Here is a 7,851-nt window from a genome sequence, read left to right on the forward strand (position 1 = left end):
GGACAATGTAGAATTGATTAAAAATAACCTTAGATATTTAAAAAGTAAGAAACCTCTAGGCATTCTCATCATGTCACACAACTCAGTAGCACCCTATGTATCCAACCCTGCTATGAAATTTGGCATTCTTTGCAAATTTGGGAGAAGCCCAGACATAACTCCAAACTTAGTTATGGTTTGTCTCGTTACCTCAAAAGACTTTACTGCGACAGCAGATATCAAAAAATGGTCATCAGCAAAAATAAGACGGGATAATTGCAATCCTTTACACTGTGGATGAAAATCAAACCCCAAATTTTTAATATTCCATTCAAAAAGTGCAGAAAACATTTCCATACTAACTAGGAAAAGATAGGAATATATTGTGTCCTGCCCCCGTGCCCGGAACGTAACACCGCCACACCCTAAACAACACTAAAGGTGTATGGCAACAAATTTCCAAAACAACTACATTCACCTTTATATAAGTTTTTAAAATCCTCAAATACAAGATCATCCATAATAGCAAACTCTGTGTCTTCCAAAATAAAAGCAAGATCAAACTTTCTACAATATATACAATATTCAAATCCTATCATAAGGTATCTTATATAGAAGTACTAATAGGTTGCATTTTTGTCATAAAAATTCATTATTGTTTTCCCTTTAATTTTGATCAAATATTGCATTAATTGATGGATACAATTTATATTTGGTAATTCTGTTGGTTACAGGGATTCGAAGCAAAAAGGGATTAAAAGAATCTCTATTTGGATCCTTAAGTTTTTCAAAAACTAGTTTTTCATATATTATAAAAATTTTTAAAAAGTACTCTAAAAAGTGCCCTAAAAAGTAGCCAAAATTTTTTTTTATGTTTAAAAAAATCTCAAAATATAATTTAAAAACTCTACTGCTCTTAAATATTTTAAAATATTTTCTAAAAATATTCCAAAATATACTCTAAAAATTCTGCTACAGTAAAATTTTTTAAAAACATTCCCAAAAACAGATAATCCAAATAGGATTTTACTAGATTTCTGCGCAATTCAACATAGGCATGTCAAGGTCTAACTCTATATGTCCGAGAAACTTAGGATTTGGCACGTGATTTCCAAAATTCGAATTGAAATTGCAAGAATCGGATGCTCCACTAGATAAATAGTATTTGATTTCTTCTAGAACGCTAGCTACTTTGTCTATTGAGACGTATTCTTCCTTATCGGTTAGGATGAGATTTGTTATACTTTGATTCGGCTAAGCAACAGAAGTTTACTAATAGTAGGAAGAACCAACAGAACGGACTTCTTTCTCTTTTCCTCAAGAATTCATCTCAATTGGAGAATGCCCGCGGCAATAAACTCCAATATTTCGCGCTTGACTTTTTCCATGGAGATGAGCTAAACACTTATTTTCTAGTCAAGGAACAACGGAGGATTTAGTTCATTTAAAATTGTGAAATTGAATTGATTATTTTTATTTCTTTTATTTACTGTATTCGTATGTTCTTTGATTTAATTTCTTATGGTTATTATTTTATTTGAATATCAAGAGCCCGATATTTGATTAATCTAATATCTAAAACCAGTTAGAGCAATTAAATCCGTAATTGTTTAATTATTTTAAATTAGTGGTGACTAACATGATTGGATTTGTGTTAGACGAACGTAAGAACTAATCTAAAATAACTCTCGTAGTGTGTTATTTGGTTAGAACAGGGTTTTTCTAATTCTTAAGGCAATTGGAAAATTGAACTCTGATGGTCGTACCTAGAGTTATTTCTTGATTAGGAAAGTAATTAACGGTCGTATCTTGATCACCGATACAGTAAGGAGAAGTTAATTGTCATCACGTATTTGGTAGTTATAACTTGTTTATCATTGAGTGAATGAAATTATTATTGCATCCATGATCAATTGAGTGAACCATCTCCGAAATTATTTCTTGACTAGAGATTATTAACTATTGATTTAATTTTGTTAATTGTCATTTAGTTTTTATTTTATTTATTTTATTTGAGTTGTTTAATTATTACCATTTTACTAAAAATTCCCCGTATTCTTGCACTCTAGAAGAAATAAATTATCCCCAATCCCTATGAATTCAACCCTACTAACCGTTATATACAAAAATTATATATCTTTCTTGAGTAAGTATTTATTATTGTACAGGGTCGACACCTGTCAAGTACAAAAGTCATCCTTTGGCCAAAAGACATCTCCATCTCCATTACCACCCCAAAAGTTATCAAGGTCCACTTCAATGGAACCTATCATTAATTGCATAATAATAATAAAGGGGTGAGCAAAATTTTACTCAATAAATAGTGCACGTATCTCATTATTGGTCTGAACATGTTACGTACATAATATATTTTAAATGTTATTATAAGATCATAGTCATTATAAATATTTCAATGATATATCATACATCAAAAACGTAAAGGAGCTGAAACCATAAGACAAAAATTAACCCCGGATGTCCAGTTGTTAACTTAACTGGTTAACATAGTTCATAGTGCTAACTACCACACAGTTAACTCGTTTCATATTGCTAACAACAATACGGTTAGCTTGTTTCATATACCAACTACTTGTGAGGAACTAGTCCCGTCAAAAGTCGCTTATACAAGAGCTCAACAAACATAACATTTCATTTCACAAATGACCATTACAAGAGTACTAACAAATAACTAACAAATGACCATAACATAGGTCCTGTTTTTTAGGATGACAGAATAATTCATCTTCAATAACTGTCCAACACTTAATAGATTTTGATTAATTTCAAGTACATACAAAACATAAGAAATAATTTTGGTACTTGAACCATGATCAACAGAAAATTACTTAACTGTGTATATTTGTTTGACAAGAATAATTTCGAAAGCAAACCGGTAGTTAGCAGCATTTTTTGAAAATATTGTAACTAGCCAACAATTTTCTTCCAAAATCCTGCAGATTTTACAGGGCACAAAATACACGAAAGTGCAAGAAATATTTCATGCTTTCCTTGTAAACAAAGATAGACAAAAGAAAAAAGATATCCAATTTTCTTTCACTTTCCCATGATTTTTTGGAAAACAAACACTATCTAAATTGAACCATAAACACTTGTTACACTACAAAAAATGTGTAGTTTGCACATTAGGTTAAAGTAATATGTTCTTTGGAAGTTAAATGCCTCGTAGCCAACTAGAAGATACAGCACAAGAACATTTTTAATCGAACTAATATGATCGTGAATATTGCTTATCAGCAGCCAAACAGCATCATTTTATACTTTGATTGAAGCGAAACATAACAAATTAAATTAATGGCGCATTAAGCTCTATAAAGATTACATAATATTAAAATTGCCAAGTCTCAACACATCAGTCTGGTAGATCACAATAGACCCAATACAAATCACAATATCTCTGTTTTGCCATTGCCAATCATTTTTCTAGAACAAGCCTTAATGAACCAAACAGAGGTATGGTCAGGATTGATTTGAAGATTAAAAAAAATATTTGAACTTAGCTTGTGTTTGATAATTTTTTGAAAGAAATTGATCGAGTTTGGCTTGAAATTTCTTATGTATGTTCACGAGAAGGTTGACTTGACTTGTCGTGGTAACGAACTCAATCACATATAATCAAAATTTGGCTTGGCTTGGCTTGGCTTCAAATTTCATGTTGTACTATATAGAGATTTTCACCCTAATTTGTTCCTTTTTTCTCTTAATTTTTACTCTCTGACATTCAAGAAATTTATTACAATAAATTAAAGATATGATTAAAGTCAATTATGCCTATTCAAGAAATCTATTACGGTGAATTACGGATGTGATTAAAATCAGTTATGCTTATCAAGAGATAAGAATATTGTATGCTTGCTATTTAATAAGATAAGCAATATATAGGAAGGAAATAAATGGAGTTATGGAAGGGAACTTTAGATATATTTTTGTAAAATTTATTTGCCTTATATATTCCTAAACATATTGAGTCGAATAATGTGAAGATCGTTATTGGTTTGTTAATATTTTTCAAGACTGAAATTATGTTCTGACTTGAATTGATACCTAAACAAACAAGTTTGAACGAATCTAATTCAAGTCAAGTTCAAGTAAAATACCAAACTGTTTGGTTTGATTTACAGCCCTAAAAATTTTAGGGCAAATTATCCATTTGGCTCTTGAACTTTTAGTTTGGGTAAAACTTAACCCTCCAACTATTAATAGTCAACTTTTAGCCTTCCAACTTGTAAAATAGGAAACCCGTGGCCCTTTTGGCTAGTTTATCCTGTTTTGCAACCGAAAAGACAAATCGCGTGAATAGCAATATGCTTTGTAAAAGGGCTTTTTTGTCCACACAAAAACAAGCAAAACCAAAAAAAGTACATTATCTTCCCTTTTCGTAACCCATCTAAACCAAGCTCTTGAACTAACCCATTCTCCTTACCCCTCTTTATCTTCCCTTGAAGATCTTTGTGGACGGAGAAGAGCAAGACCTCTTCCTCTCATAATTTGCACTCAAATTCCCACAAACTATTGCTTAGAACTATTGCCAAAAACACCACAAGTGATACCTCCAAACTCTGTTGTATATTCCCATTCTTTTTGTCTTTTCTTTGGAATTGCTAAATCACAAGTTCAGTTGATGGATTAGATTTTATTGTTAAACTAAAATCTGATTTCATGGTCAAACTAAAAGGAAATGAAGAGACTTACAATAATAGTGGAAAATATAATGCAATCATTGGCTAAAAGAGAAAGAGGGACCGAAGTTCGTGAATTTGCTAATTTGTTTATCAGCTATTCAGAAAACTTTTGTAAGATATTAATAACTGCATTTAGGTTTCTTTTTATGCTTAGCAATTGTTGGTTGATGGAGGTAGAGCTTCTTCTTTGTATTTAAGATGTTAACATGTGTTGGGGATTTAGTGGTGTGTTAGATTATTTTGATTTGAGATGGTGTTGGCATTGGGTTTGAAGTTTGAGGTGTGTTTAGTTGTGAATAGAATTTTGATTTTTGACAAAATGAATTTCTTAAAGATTTCTATAGTCATAATGATGCATTTCCTTCTCTTAAACTTGATTAATCCCGTCCATGTCTAAATCTTCCCTAAGGTTTCTCTTAAACTTGATTAATAGAATTTTGGGTTCATATTGTTACATGAACACTAAAAGTAACGAAGGTAAGTGTTAAGTTAATAAACTTGAGGGGAGCTTTCTACTATTATTAGAAACTCTAGGGGAGGTTTCTAAAATTACCTCTTTTTTTTGGGGCAACTTCTTATACACCAATTAAACTTGCGACTGATTGTTTGATTCCAAGAAATTGCCTTGAAGTTTTGCTACTTGAGCTTATCCTTGCACTTGCAGTGATTCAGAGAACTGCTGCACGAGTAGAAGACAATGGAATGCTTTTCTTCCTTCTCTGGGCTTTCACTTTTCTGGAAATGGAAATTTGATAGGCAAAGCAAGACTTTTGCAAATTTTACTGCCATTCCGACTCTTCGTTTTGTCTTACCGTACTGGTGCCACTCTTCATTTCACCCATATCCACGGGACTTTGGTACTTGAGTGTAAGTAACATAGTACAACTCAATATTTTTATCTCCCCCCCGCCCAAAAACCAAAAATAAAACTTGAAACTTCGTGATATTTGTGGATGGTGATTTCTATTTTCTATTTAATTCAATTCAATTTAATTTTTGGCCCAGCCAAGGTAAGCATGACTGATGAAAGGAGCTACTCTGTGAAGGATTGGAAGGATTAGAGTAGCCTATTTTGCTTCCAAAGGCAACCATTAATGGTCCGTCAATAAGTTTCACAAAATGGTGCAATTGGAGCTGTAGGCTGAAGTAAAACCTGATTCATGCATTGAGTGGTACGTTACAAGTTAAAAATTTATGCATTCCTCTAAAAGAAAAAGATAATTCCAAAATTGCTAGAAATTTTATTTCTCTCTTTCTCTCTCTCTCTCTCTCTAAATTTCATCATCCTTGTTTTTCTGTGGTATGCGGCCGAGGGAAGTTTAGGGAAACATTTGTCTTGACCAGTGATGTCAATAATTTGGGAACAGAAGAAGAAAAAAACATATTATGGTATATTTTCCTGCTGTCACAATAGTCCTGACACTAAGTAAAAATATAGGATCGGGCTGGAACTGTTGCAGAAGCAACCGTTTCTGACGGTTATGTGTATTTTACACACGGCGTAACTCTATTTGTACACGATGTAACTTATTTTCAACAATATGTAACTTTAAAATAAAATTTTGTGGATCCCACACATATTGTTAAAAACAAGGTATAAGATGAAATCTGAACCTTACAAATTTTTTTTGGCAAATCTTAGCGATAAACTGTTAGGGATGGTCATCCAAAAATATAACAACAACAAAACGGCACAAATCTTGTCAGACATCAAAGAAGTAAGAATTCAACACGACAACAAAATGACACAAGTATTGTCACACATCAAACCACACGAAAGGACAGAAGAAAAAAAAACACTCAATTGAAACGTAGCGACTCCTCAAATTACACTAGTAGGCAAGGTAACAAGAGCATTCTCTTGAATGTAATTGTTCTCAATTACTTCAGCATTGCAATCCGGCAAGCCATCTGTCTTTTATTGCGGATGGATCTTCTTTCATGAGAGCACTGAACTTTGCACAAAACAATTATGAACACTAATTTAATTAGAGGTGACTATTAAAACCAGTCTAAGTAGAAAAAAAATAATGATTAAATAGAAAAACTAATACTTTAAAAGGGCTAAGGAAGTACTTCAATGAGACTAGAGCAAGAATATTCTATGTCTCTTCTGCCCAAATTATTTAAATATTAATCCTATAAAATTCAGGAATAGGTTTTACAAGAATATATAACCATTCATTCAATTTTAACACAATAGCTTTGTTGTTTAAGGGCTAGGAACTAGGAATAGTGTGCTGAAACATAGTGCTTGATTCTTACAATTACCAATTTACCACTAGCGAACATGCCAGGCAGGAGGGACCTTTTTCCTGCCCTTTTTTTTCCCTCTTGTGGGAAAGTGCCAGGCAATTGTTGTAACAAGCTTACCTAAATAAAAATTTTTTCGGGGTACAAATGGAAATTGCATTGATAAATAATATTTAGCTAGTTGAGGAAAAAAAATTATGTTCTGACTTGAATTGATACCTAAACAAACAAGTTTGAACGAGTCTAATTCGAGTCAAGTTCAAGTAAAATACCAAACTGTTTGGTTTGATTTACAGCCCTAAAAAATTTTAGGGCAAATTATCCGTTTGGCTCTTGAACTTTTAGTTTGGGTAAAACTTAACCCTCCAACTATTAATAGTCAACTTTTAGCCTTCCAACTTGTAAAATAGGAAACCCGTGGCCCTTTTGGCTAGTTTATCCTATTTTACAACCGAAAAGACAAATCACATGAATGGCAATATGCTTTGTAAAAGGGCCTTTTTGCCCACACAAAAACAAGCAAAACCAAAAAAAGTACATTATCTTCCCTTTTTGTAACCCATCTAAACCAAGCTCTTGAACTAACCTATTCTCCTTACCCCTCTTTATCTTCCCTTGAGCATCTTTGTGGACGGAGAAGAGCAAGAGACGATCTATACTCTTGGGCTTTAGAATAGCTAGGTATCATCGACATTGAAACAACAATGGAGTGGCAAATCAGGCCGCAAAATGAATACTTCGATCCGGTCCTCGTTTATGGTATGTAACTTTTAAAACTTTAAATATGAAATAGCTATCTTACTTAGTGGTTGGATGGGTAGAAAAATCTATGATGAATACGGACAGGTTATTGTGGGGTTTGATATTTTGGTGGTAGGGGTACTGAAAATGAGATGGTAGTGATCCTAGATGTGGGGTA

Source organism: Coffea arabica, chromosome 8e, assembly GCF_036785885.1.
Source record: "Coffea arabica cultivar ET-39 chromosome 8e, Coffea Arabica ET-39 HiFi, whole genome shotgun sequence".
In the NCBI taxonomy this organism is placed as follows: domain Eukaryota; kingdom Viridiplantae; phylum Streptophyta; class Magnoliopsida; order Gentianales; family Rubiaceae; genus Coffea; species Coffea arabica.